The sequence below is a fragment of the Lipophrys pholis genome (genome assembly GCF_963383615.2).
Source record: "Lipophrys pholis genome assembly, chromosome: 12".
NCBI classification, from domain to species: domain Eukaryota; kingdom Metazoa; phylum Chordata; class Actinopteri; order Blenniiformes; family Blenniidae; genus Lipophrys; species Lipophrys pholis.
The window spans coordinates 14,072,236-14,085,035 of NC_137641.1; the positions used below are offsets into that span (position 1 = coordinate 14,072,236).

Here is a 12,800-nt window from a genome sequence, read left to right on the forward strand (position 1 = left end):
TGTTTTCATAAAGTTCTCTCTTTCCAATCACCATTGACATACAAACATCCACCTGAAACCCAATGAAAGCTTTCCATTTGAAATTGTTACGTAAACAGGACATGTGACCGATGCTACAAACAACCCAGGTCTCATTTTGTATTCAAGAAGAGTGCGTAATAGAGTGAGAAACGGTGGTAAAGTGGCATAAACATCGACATGGTACATTTGACGTGCCTGCGTTCTGCTTTTCAACACGAACAAATTAGGAAATCCACAAGTATCACCTCAGCCATTGAATTCTGTTTTTACAGTGTCATGTGGCCTCTGCTGAGCTCTACTGTCATGGTTTATTTATCTTGTCTCTCTGCACTGTAATGGAAATATAAAAGGGTACATTGATTAGTGTTTAATGATCAGGCTTTAATAGATTAAAAGCCCCCTGCTCTGAGAGACACACACACTCACTCGCTCCCATACACACTTATACACAAACACGACAGTGGGCTAATTTACGGATGGACATGGAGCGAGATGGACGCCGGCAGTAACACGTGGGTACCAGAAGCAGCTTCGTGCACTTGAGTGGACAAAGACATTAGATGGACACAACTCTGCGAAGATACAAGCATCCAGAAAAGGCAGTGCCAGAGGCATAGCCCTGAGGCCTTCGACAGTTTATATATATTTCATAACTAAGATAAATAACTACCTCGAAATTTTTTTTCCCCAAAATAAGAATAAATCTGCTTGCTGTGATGAAGTGGGTGCCCCACTGCTGATTTTCCGATTGATGGAAAATTCATGCATTTTTAATGGAGTACATTATTAATAAAGTGGCATGGTGCAGGACTGGTGAGCATTTCTTACACACAAGGGTGGTGATGTCAGGTTTCACTCTGTGTTTAAAAAAAAATTTTTTTATTAAAAAGTCATGAGAATGAATGAGAGTAGAAGTGTTTCAGCATCCCACTGCTAATGTACGATGAGAAAAGACCTGAATTATGGTGCAACAGTAGATGTGTGGGGGGGGGAAAGAAAAACAAAGAAACAAAAGGATTTACTCGGGCCTGAGTTGTAAAAGCGGAGTTCCACATTGTGTTTTCAACTGCGTTTTACACCTGTTCTGAGAACATTACCGGCCAAATTCAATACACAACTTACACATATTCCAGAAACATATCTGCATACAGGACAGTGATTCCAATCTGTTTTTCTATGACTTCCCCTAGTTTGCTTCTTTCTCTGCCTTAAATACATTGTTTTGAGAAAGTAGAGGTGACAATACTTTTTTTTCGATGCATCTACGAGACTTTTCATTTTCATTTCCGAAAAGTTAAGCGTTTACATGGCAACATTTCGAAAATGGCAGTGATTGCTAAAAACGGTGTAGTTTTCACATTGGGCCACTAGTTAGTGCTGTTGGTTGCTTTTGTAATGAGACCACACACACATGCGCGCAGGTAACAATACGCCTTAAAACATGAACAATGGCGAGTACACGGAGACAGTTGGATTGATATTACAGGTGACTCTCAACTATAAAACTACCAAGGAGAATATGGACTGGGAGTCATGACACTCTGCAGGGTGCCATTTTTCTTATTGTCCATCTACTTGCGCATGTGAAGAAGAACTATTTACTATGGCTGTGGTGCGCATGTGTAGTATCAGCCTTTTAAGTTGTGTTTTCCCCGTTTCCACACAGAGTGTTTTTGAATAGGGAGCCTTGAGTATATTATTTTTTGTTTAGTTAACAGGTAAATTATTTGACTGTAACATCCCTGTTAGAGATTGTTTTACAAATTAGTGCTAAATGCAACAATTCAGCCAATGTACGGTCATGTTTGTATAGTAATCAGTTTCCGATGCAGCGACTATCTCTTTCTTCATGTGTGTATTTAAAACATCAAACTCAAACATAGCAATGTTTCCATGATAGTGTTGCTTTTCGTTTACTGTCTACACTTGCGTCTGTCTTCTGCACAGTGACCGTTGTCAGTTTTACCTTCAAGATTCCTTTGTCTTTTTCTTTCCATCATGCATGCATATCTCCCTCTTCTCTGACCTCAATCACATAATTGGCCATAACGCTGTTGGCGTCCCATGTGCTCACCATCTTTCTTTTTTCTGGCACTCCGTGTGTGCTTCAGGACTTTTCAAGGTGTCTGTTGAAGGTATTTCCTAACCTCTAATTTCCTTCCCTCACCTGCACTTCCCCTCTTATTGCTTTGAGTCTTCCTCTCCCACATTTGACCACAATCACAGCGACTGTTAGCCTCTGCCAGGCCCATACACTCCTTTCATTGCCTCTTATTTCCTGCAACCTTCTTTATACTCCCAATCAAGCCTGATGGTATCCTTCCGTAAAAATGCCTTCTGCTCCATAATTGAATTTCCCACGTTCTTATACTTTTCTTGTTTCTCTTCTCTGACCACAATCACTTTGTTGTTAGCAGCCTCTTCACCTCTTGAGGCGCGTTTCTGGTCCTCTTGTCTCTTTTAATCCCTCCCTCAGGAAGACACAGATGTTGTTAGCTATACCGAGGCTTACCTCTCCTCTCCCCTCCTCAGTGCCTCTTATATTCCCCCATTCTGCCTCGGGTGAGAGCATTCTTACCTGTTGTTAAACTCAACTTTTCCTGTCACTTCTCTTGACCTCCACTTCCCCTCAAGAAGTGACCACGGCGTGCTGGAAGCTTCGGCTGACCTCTGATTGTCTCACTTCTTCAGATACGAGCTTCTCTCTCTGTCAGTCTGCCTGACAATAACACTCCACTCACTTTTTAGGATGCAGGAGATAGACAAGGTTACCACGTATAGAGATTTCAAACTTGGCATTTCACAGTAGAGACTATCTTTGTGGTCACCAAACTAAAAGCGGCATTAGTGTGACTTCATGGTAAATGACCAACATTGTTCAATACTTTGCTTAAACAAAAAGCACAGTAACACACAAGCTGATTGAGACATTATCCAGGATATACAACTAGCAAAAGTTGGAGATTCATCTCAAGATTATCTATGGCATTTATAGCTTTCAGCTGACTGACTTTCAATCAGCTCAAGATTACTTATTTTTTTGGTAATTTGCATCAGTGATCGGAAAACCCAACAACAGAAGATGCACCATGTTCATTTCTACACAGGAAGCCTTTAGGTTAAGTGTACTATAAGTCACCAGTACTACACAATGATTATGCTTCAAACAAAGATGTGCATTGCACAGAGACAATGCAAGTCATGAGGCCAAGTAAAATTGATGCAATGTGATATATAAATGACAGCTGTAAGTCAGTAAAAAGCAAGTTATTTTTTGCATTCATATTTCTGTTTTGTCTTGCTTAATTTGAATTTGTGCATCAAATATTTTATGCTTTTTTTGTCATGGCATCCCCCACCACCACAGCTCCCACCCTGACACACACACACACACACACACACACACACACACACACACACACACACACACACACACACACACACACACACATGTAATGTTAAAATAAAAAAGTTCACCTTGATACTTTAAATCCCAAATAATGTGGGGAAAAAAAACTGAAAAAAAGAGAATAGGCGAAACATGAAAGGCTATCCTAACCTCACTATGAGGCGAGAGTGCTAACCACAACATTTTTTTCCTATTTTAAATGTGTGCCCGTGCCACAGTGACACACTGCTTGTAGCAACAACACTCTACATCATAAAGCCAGTTGATATAACCTCCATTTCAATTCTAGCAGGACTACACATGTGAACCTTTTTCTTGTGTTTGCCTGGTATAAGTATAAGCAACACTTATGTTTTATTAACGTTTGTCCATACAACCAAGATGTTAACAAACTCACAGTAGAGACACACGAGTAGACAGAGGGAGGCATGTACTGCTTCCCAACAGAATAGCTAATGAGTCCTCCATATAATGTATGACAGCACTACATACATCCCGCGCTGTATTGTACTATTGCCTGTGGGCGAATTTACTCCAATCTGCTTATCTTCCAGATGCATATTTATATACACCGCGTGCATGTGTCTGAGGAACTTATTTTCACATCCTGAAAGTGAGCACTTTATATGTCAGCCTGATGAATTGAGTGCCTGCTGTTTGCTAGCATGTGTTCATCAAACTGTGCAGCGGCCATCAGCCGGTATGTCATCATACCATAAAAAGTGGCTTTTAGAAGTTAGGTAGTAGTAGCAGCAGATACTCTAGTGTCTGCCCCCTACTGGCGGAGGCAGCATTTGATTGTCAATGTATACAAAAGCTTTGAGGGGCTCATGTTGGACTGACTAATGCATATTCATCAATGCTTTTCAACGTTTTCCTCCTTTCACGGCTCGTTTGCTTTGATCCAAATGTTAGAGGAGTCAAGCTATTCTGCCGCCTGGTTCGTGAGAATGCTACAAGGGCTGAACACAAAGCTGTTATACAGCAGATACACACATGCATGCGCGCTGACTCACACGCCTGTGCATAAACTGACAGAGAAAGAGGCCATTTCTCAAAAGCAGACAGGCAGGAAAATAGAGCAAAAAATAAATAAATAAATAAAAAAAGCATGTTTTAGGTGAAAATATTGGCAAGTGCCGCACAAACTACAGCCGCCACTTTAAGATGCTGATCCACAGTTCGAGGGCATGTTCTGAGTGGTGGCACCAAAGCAGTGCCTTCACATCTGCGAGTCCTACTCCGTGTTAAAAATGTACAAAGAAAGCGCCAAAGTTCTTTCGGATTACCAAAATAATTACACACCGAGTCCCCCCTCCGAGCCAGATCTTCCAAGCTCCGAGCGCGGAGAGGAAACCGTCGTGAAGCGCAAAAGCTCCGAAATGCGTGTGAGGAAGCCTTAATTGGGGCCAAATCTTAACAAAATCTTGTCATGTTTTCACACCCTTAGGTGCAGTTAGATAAAAGCACACAGCAAGTGGCATATCTAACTAAAGACAGCCAGCGAGAAAGAAGGAGAGAAGCGTGGGAGCTGTGCATTGCCAGAGATGAGCACGGGCTTTGTAACGTCTCCGGCGCCGTTTGGGGGCTTCGTCGCATACAAAGCTCCCGTCCACGTTTTGTTTCACAGAAGTGAATAAAACGGCTCTGATGCAGGCACGCATGTACACATGGACACATTTTCTAAAAAAAAAATGTTTTATTCTTCTTATCCCGTCCCTCACAGCTCCGGCTCGCCCTCCCTTTCACTTCCCTCTCACACGCTCCCCCTGTTGTAAGGTCGGGGCTTTCTGTCACAACTGAATCCGATACCTGAAGTTGTTTATCAGATCCTCTCAAATCCCTCACCAAATCTAATTATGCCGAGCTTTTAGCATTTACAAGTAACTAAAGCTATAAATATCTGTAACTGAATATTCAGATTAGATCAGTAATCTCCTTTTGACGGATGAGAAGGCTAATGGATAACAGCTTTCACGGCAGATTAATTAATTTTCACCCTGAAACACGATGAGCAGCAGGTGAAATGCTGATTAAATACGTAACCGACGCAGTTCACATCGACGCAGCCTGCCTTCTTCTACACCTGCTTCTCCGAATAATCCAAATCTTGATTTATTGAAACTAATAGATTCACTTATAAGGGTCTTAACTTCAATCGAAGAGGATTTTTTTTCCACAAAAACAGTCTGGACTTGCTAAAACCAAACATATATAATCACAGAGTGGTGTCAGAAAGTGCTGTTCCTTCTACTAACAAACAAATCTTTGGCAGACATACAAACACCTGCTTACGCAGAGCCAGCCAAGACACCAGAAGTCCTACTTCAGCAAAGTTTATGATTAACCAGCCATTTTTCTTTTTTGTCTCAGATTTATGGGAATAATAAAATGCAACCCTTCAACTACAAATTTCAACTTTCTCTCCTTTAATCAAACCAATTTGCTTGGATTCACAAGCTGTTCCTTTTTAAACTACACTGGAAACTGGAGTCTGTCTGGCAAATAGAGTTATTCAGGAAGACATGGCGTGACTAAAATAATGGGGTATTCAATATTCGCACAGTACCAAAAAAAGAATAAGAGGCGGCTCCGGATCCATCTTGGAATGGGAGGCAAACAGTGATTTGTTCAAACACTTCATTCATTTCAAAATTTTAATATGATTCGAGTTGAACTGTAGAAATGGGCTTTCTCATAAACCTGCTATTAAAGTTTGGTGTCGTGCTAAAATATTGACATTTTTAATGGGTAACATTTTTTAAACTACTTGTACCTAATACTTTGTTCCAAATATTTCACGTGGCCATGCAAATGGCTTCTAAATAAGTATAGTAACTTGATTACTTGTCAACGAGTCGAAGATCCGGTTGTCCTGAAAAGTGCAGATGCACCACTGCACGGCACAATATACTGTTTTAAATAGAAAGCTCAGTCAGCTGTGGCTTTGTTCTTATGCAATCGTGGCAGACCTTTTAAAAGTCATGGAAATCTGATCAGGAAAATCCTTGAAAAACCTTTCATGAGGCTTATTTCAGACCAGAAGTCCTTCTTTTAATGCACCCATATGCCTAAAAGATGATCACTTTATCTTGATCTGTTTTGTTTCCAAGGCGAGAAAACTCTTTGTTCGTGTCCCAGGACCTCCCTGCCTCGCCCTCCAACCCTTCTCCACACCAGCTTCCAATTTGTAGCTTTTGTGTACGTTACAGCACCGAGATTCGTAGTCCCCCCCCCACTCTGATCAGACCTGTGCTCGGACATCTGTCTGAGGATGTTTACCCAAGCAGTAAGTATGTTAGGGGAAATATTATCCTAGTTTTACCTTACCTTTCTTCTGTGTGAAGCATAAACATCAGCATTGCAAAGTGGGGATGGGAGAGGAGAGGCAAGGAGAGAGAGAGAGAGAGAGAGAGAGAGAGAGAGAGAGAGAGAGAGAGAGAGAGAGAGAGAGAGAGAAGGAATGAAAAAGTGTTCGGGGAGTAAGACTGAGTGGATCTGAGAGAGCAAGGAGAGAGGAGATATAAAAAGAGATGGAAGAGGAACAGACTGGGGAGAGGGGTGAGTGAAGACAGAGAAATAAGCAAATGAGGGAAGAAAAGTTGACAGAGTGAGAAGAAAAAGTTGACAATCGACTCTTGACATCACATCTCAGTCAAGTAGCGTCACAGAATTTAGTAAAATTGCTTCACAAAGTCACTGAGGTGGTTTCCTGTGTCACCACCGATCCCCAAACTAAAACTTTGTCCTCCTACTGACTATTCCTCAAGGTTAAAATAGCGACTTTTTTTTTCTATTTGCTAATAAAAAATTCCATTCGTACTCTGTGCATTTTAAAATCCACGTTTTTTTTTTTAAACAGTCAAGATTCAAATCAATGTGTAGTTTTACATGGGTGTCTGGGGTACTTGGCATACAGACGTATGCAGACGCAGATGCTTACCCCGCACACACACACACACACACACACACACACACAAACAAGCACTTCTTTTTTTTTTTCTTATCTCTCTCTCACACACACACACACACACACACACACACACACACACACACACACACACACACACACACACACACACACACACACACACACACACACACACACACACACACACACACACACACACGCAGGCCTCTTCCCGTCTGGTGTTGCTTCCAGCCTAAAACCAAACCATGTGTGGGAGCTATCCTGTGCTGGCCTAAACTGTATGCCCTCGCTGGTGCGGGGCCTTTTCCACCATAAACATGATGGGAAAAGACTGTCGCTCTGCCCACTGTCCTGTCTTTGACCGGGCCTCTCTGCGCGCTCCCGACACCGGGCATCTGTTATTTATTCCTGCTTTTTCACCTCTTTTTTGCTTGTTAGTCATTATCGTCCATCTGCCTGTCCTCTCTAATCCGCTCGCCTGCGTTCCTGCGCTTCGCGCCCCTTCTCCATTGCTCCATCCCTCTGTCTTTCCCTCCCTCAAAACTTTTTTTTTTCTGTCACTCTATTTGCATCCGCCCCTCCTTCCCCTAAAAAAACGTCCCCGTCAGTCCCTCCTGCTCCACCACCACCACCAACTAGGCATGAAAACGCTGCTCCATTAAGGAGTGGCCGGGCTAAGCCCAGTCTGACACACACTGCTTTGATCAGCCGTGAGCTGGGCTAAACACCCCGCTAAACTCCCCAGTCTGAGGACAGGGGCGGGGGGGGGGGGGGGTTTGCTGAGGGAAAGTAGCGAGACTTAGTGAGAGAGATGGTACCAGATGGCTCAGAGTAAAAAGACAAAAATAGAGGGGTTCGATTTGTTCCTTCACATCTTGGATTCACATTTTGGATCATTTGTTCTTCCACTCTTCTCCATGTCGTCCCCGGAACGCACCACAAAAGGTCTCCGCAGGTGCACAACTAATGGGAGCTCAGAGGAGGAGTGAACGCAATGAGAACAGTCAAACAATGAATTTGGCCAGATATTAAAAAAAAGTTTTCCAGACAAGTCATGTTGGACTTAATAGTGCCAAATCAAAGAAAGACAAGACAAATAAGACAATAAATTGCATTTCTGTTAATGACAAGCGTCTAAACAAATAATGGATAAAAAAATTTATAAAAAAAAAAGCAGCCAAAGTTTCCAACATCCATGCAGGCAAGACACGAAACCAGCAAGCAGCAGCAAAAGGACAAAAACTTCCCGTCTTTTTCTCCCAAGGAGTGAAGAGAAAAGGGATTTCCGCTTGGCGCTAATCAATCAGGCCGTGATAATGGCTCCCATGCCTAGCTGTCGACTGGAAGGGTCAAGGCATCCCGTGACCCAGCGCCCAGGGCCCGGGGGCCAAAGCCTCTCTCAGAATAGCACCCCAGGACGGACTCCCCGGGCTAATTGTCCAAGCCAGTGTCAGCCTTTTCAATGCCCCCCCCCCCCCCCCTCCCCTCCATCTCCTCTGCCTGTCACCCTCCTCCACCTCCCTATCCACCCCCTTTGCACTTTCTCCCTCATTCCTCTCTCTTTCTTCTCCCCCCCCCCCCACCCACCCCCCTCCTTAGAACTCTGCGATCATCTCCCATCTTTTACATGCAAACTATGGACTCTTCACTCTAAAGTTCTATAAAATGTGACGAAGGCAAGAAGGAAAAAAAACAAACAAACTGAGCTACACAAGGAGAAAAGTTAATGAAATTGCAGGGATACGAGTGAGGAGAGAGTGCGGGAGATGACGAGTAGATCGGCGGCGGCAGCCGGAGAGAGCAAGGTGGAGAGAGGAGAAGAGAAGAGGACGAATGTGAGGCGGGAGGGCAGACGAGCGAGCGAACCCTCCGGAGTTGGACAGTGACACTGTCCCTCCGTGTTTCCCGCCTCACCAGCTCCACAACACATCACTCATATCCCCGGGAGCGCAGTGACAGGTCTATCCACTTCCATCTGCATATCAATGGCTTTCTATTAATCACAGCCAGAGCAGCGTGTGTCTCGGGGAATCTGCTCCACATCACGGTGACTGACCACCACAATGCAAACCGGCAAACAAAAGCTCCCAAAAGACACACACACACACACACACACACACACACACACACACACACACACACACACACACACACACACACACACACACACACACACACACACACACACACACACACACACACACACACACACACACACACACACACACACACACGCACACACAAGAACAGGAGTCCAAGCAGACCCCACTCCAGCTCGGCGCAATGGCATTCCTCCCATTCCAAGCGCACGCTGCTAATTAACAGCATTAGATCCTCACAGATGAGAGGCAGAGTTGGATGGAGAGGTATTCCAGTGTTGCACCAGCACCACATCTCCGCTCTCCCCTGTCACCTCTCTTGTCTTTTGTCTCATCCTTCCATCCACTCACTCTCATTCCCTCTCACAGTGTCCCCTGTCAGGTCCTGAAGAAGAGGAAAGTCCACCGAGAAAAAAAAAAAAAAAAAAAGAAAAGAAGGGAAAAATAATGAATGGAAATTAGCTACTCACTGAGAGCTTCTCTTTTTTGTCTGTATTTTTGTCCTGATCTGTCACTCCTTATCCTCTTCTCCAGTGTGGCAAAAGGTGGGAGTGTGTCTATCCCGGCGGGTGTGCGATGTGTCAGTCCGATACAGGAAAGTTGCCGTGCAGGAGCATGTGTGTGCGTGCGTGTCTGTGTGCGTGAAGAGAAGGACGGATAGCGAGAGAGAGGGAGAGAGAGAGAGAGGGAGAGAGAGAAAGAGAGAGAGCCAACGTGTGCGTCTGTCTCTGCGTCTCGCACTGCTCTGACTGAGCGAGCCGAGGCTGTTTTAAACAGGCTGCTCTCCCCATGTGACCAGCCCAGCCACAGGCAGGAATACATTGAGTCTCTCTCTCTCTCCCTCTCGCTCTCTCTCTCTCTCTCTCTCTCTCCCTCACTCTCTCTCTCATCCATACACACACCGTGTCCACAGTGCACCCCCTAGCCACCATTCAGGGTAGTGGAGGGAACTCACACACACACACACACACACACACACACACACACACACACACACACACACACACACACACACACACACACACACACACACACACACACACACACACACACACACACACTAAGATATGGAAAATCCACGATTCATGCCGACACAAACACAGAAATACTAGTATTTTTTATGGTTGTATTTGGAGAAGAATCAATCGTAATCCAAGGTAACATTTCTAACTCCTAAGTTCTTGTTTTCTCATATATTTCATTGTGATGAAGACGTGTTTGCCCAGTACATGGTAGGAACGTAACCATAAACTCAAAGAATGTGACCAAAAGCTTGCATTAAAATTCTTTTATTAATTTTTTTTTTGAGTCATATAAAATTAAATTGTGCTTTGGATTTCGTTGTTTCTTTCTTTCTTTTTTTTCTTTTTTTACTTTTTGAGAAATAAGTTACTTAAGCAGGACCTGTGGGCCAGAACTGGTCCGCAATACACCTCAATCTGATGTTGATGTCATCATCAAGCCTGTAAAAAAGCCAAGTAACGAGACCCTTATTGCAGTCACGTGTGCTGCAACTGGGAGACACCGAAAACGTGCAGGACACTGGCCCTCAAAGCCTGGAATTGAGGAACCTTGCTCTACTCTCAGTTAATTTTATGTTCAACATGCAAGAAAATTGCTGCTAAAATTAATAATTGCAAATGTAGCAATTCATTTTTTTCTCACTGTATGCCTTCACATATATTTAGTTAATTTATTACTAATCCCAAAGGGAAGTGGTTGCAACTATAAATAAATCATATGCGGCAAATGTCGAGACATCCTGTATTAAGCTGAACCATAACAACGGGTAGCTAAATATTAGTGCAGGAAAATATGTGCTGTATATTAATGATCTATTATTTATCTTAGAGCGAGAAGCTCAGCCATTCGGGAGAGACTCAAAGTCGAGCCGCTGCTACTCCTCCGCACTGAGAGGGGCCAGTTGAGGTGGTTCGGACATCTGATTAGGATGCCCCCTGGTCGCCTCCCTTCAGAGGTCTACCAGGCACGACCACTTCAGTCGATGGAAGGAATGGGAAACAAAATGCATCTCGTATAATTAGAAGCAATTCATCCAATTAAATGTTGTTTTCAAGTGTTTCTGACTTTTCCATCTGTTCTGCGGTGCCGCCTCACACCTAGAAGCACTGACCTTTTTAGTAATGGAAAACCTTTTAAAGCTGACCTTCAGTTCCGAGGCTGATACAATTGCATTATAGGTATTACACCTTAAGGAACAACAATGGAAAACACCACAGATGAAATGTTTCAGGTCCTCCTCCTGACCCACAAAGCGCTCCATAGCCAAGCCCCCCGCCCCCCCACATACCTCAGAGGCCGCTCCACCACCACACTCCCTCCCACAGCCTCCCATCCTCTGGTGCAAACCTTCTTTCCCTCCCGCTCAGAACCAAAGACCGAACCTGGGGTGACAGAGCCTTCTCCATATCTGCCCCAGTACTCTGGAACCCCCTGCCCCAATGCATCCGCGACTATACTGAACTTAACACCTTCAGTTCTCTCGTCAAAACTCACCTGCTCCAAACTGCTTTTAATACGTAGCACAAATCGATTTCTTTTATTGTGTGTTTTTTATGACTGCTTTTTATGATGTTTCTCCATTTTATGCTTGTTGACTTTATGATGATGTAAAGTGTCTGAGTGTTTTAAAAAAGTGCTATACAAATAAAATGTATTATTATTATTATTATTATTATTATTATTATTCAGGTGAAATATATAGTGGTATCAACAAAGATTGTTTTGGTTTTTTTTTTCCACAGCCACAAATAGTCAAAAGTGCCTCAAAACTTGTATGACAGCATAAATAGAGAAGATGATATATTGGCCCTGAGGAAATGCATCGATGAGATTGCATTTGCCGCAAAACACCCCTGACGCGGCATCATTTTTTTTCCCCTAACTCACACAGCCAGAACTGTATTCACACTGCATGCGTGCCAACGGATAGTTGATCAGCTCCTGACACATTCATCTTGCAATGTTCAGGGACTTCTCGTACTACACTGCAGCTCACAAGGCCCTTCAACCAAAATGAATAGCTCCTGAATGTCATTTATTTCACACGGTAATACTCCGGAAAGTCTTTTCTTCGATCATGGGGGCGGATGTGGTGACAGAGCACCAGACACGTTACGACCCCCCCCCCCCCCCCTGCAGATAATTCAAACACACCTCAAATTTTCCATCTTACCTGTTTGTGTCAGAGTGATACATTTTATCTTTTAACTCCTTTTATCAGCATAAAAAGTTCCCCACCAGTAAGTGACCTAAAAGAAGTGGGTGTGTGCTTGAAAGTGTTTCAAAAGCACCAACGGTTTCCACATTTATAAAATAC

General features: G+C 43.6%; 1 protein-coding gene across 2 annotated transcripts in view; it reads right to left on the minus strand.

The window, feature by feature from the left end:
* The window catches only part of cntfr (ciliary neurotrophic factor receptor), a 275,004-nt gene extending 264,797 nt beyond the window's left edge, over window positions 1–10,207 (minus strand). For both annotated transcript variants that reach the window (XM_080477293.1, XM_080477294.1), the window contains exon 1: window positions 9,931–10,207. The gene's annotated coding sequence lies outside the window, so the exon portion shown is untranslated. The remainder of the gene's footprint in view (window positions 1–9,930) is intronic.
* Between the last annotated feature and the right edge of the window lie 2,593 nt (window positions 10,208–12,800).